Source organism: Gastrolobium bilobum, unplaced genomic scaffold (assembly GCF_033153095.1).
Source record: "Gastrolobium bilobum isolate Gb01-03AN ecotype WA unplaced genomic scaffold, APGP_CSIRO_Gbil_v1 utg28220, whole genome shotgun sequence".
NCBI classification, from domain to species: Eukaryota; Viridiplantae; Streptophyta; class Magnoliopsida; order Fabales; family Fabaceae; genus Gastrolobium; species Gastrolobium bilobum.
The window spans coordinates 15,640-16,542 of NW_026896084.1; positions in this window are offsets into that span (position 1 = coordinate 15,640).

Here is a 903-nt window from a genome sequence, read left to right on the forward strand (position 1 = left end):
TATAATATTTTTATGAGAATTATATTTCTCGGATAAAAAAAATGTCATTTTAAATAAAACAGTACTGTTTCACTTGATATTTAATTTTTTAAATTTAATTTTTTTATTAATAACCTCTCACTCTTCTCCACAATAATGATCCATTGCGTGACAAATTTCTCATCCCATAAAACATGGTCCGTTGAATTAAAATGACAAATTCTTTATCTTTTAGAAGGATAAATGTTTTTCTCTATTTTTATTTTGTAAAACAATTATATAAAATAATTTTAAAAGGAAGCAAACCAGCAAAAGTGATATCTTTTTACATGTTTCATAAAATTAATGGCTGATATTTTATTTCAGAATCCACTTGCCACCTAAAATAGTCGCATCGCTCAGTGCGCTAAACGATGTCTCCTCACCCGTTGTACCATAAAAACCACCACTTGTTTTGTTAACGGCCGTATGTGTTAGCTTTGTTGTTTGAAAAGTACTAAGATTTTTCTGTCTCCCAATCAAAACTTAATTTCCAATCCGGTGACCATATTTCCTCATCAGTGAAATCGCCCATCAACTATATCTTCATAGACAGTCTTCAGCGTCAAAAAACAGAAAAAGCAGCAACAACTTCCACCAAGATATCAGACTTTTTATGGATTAAGACATGATTTCTTAGCTCATTGGCCTATCAAGCACTCAGGCTGTGGGGAAGGACGAAAACAGCCCATTCAAATAAGGCAATTTAACTTACGGCTAAGGCTAATATTGACTGCATTATCAGAAAGCCATTTTTAACAATCTTTTTCACCTTCAAAAGCATAGCAAAGAATAAGCATTAGCATGAAATATAATCAATGTGAAATGAGGTGACAACCGAGTAAACTCTCCCATTTAAGAATGCCAGTCAACCTGAAAATTCAA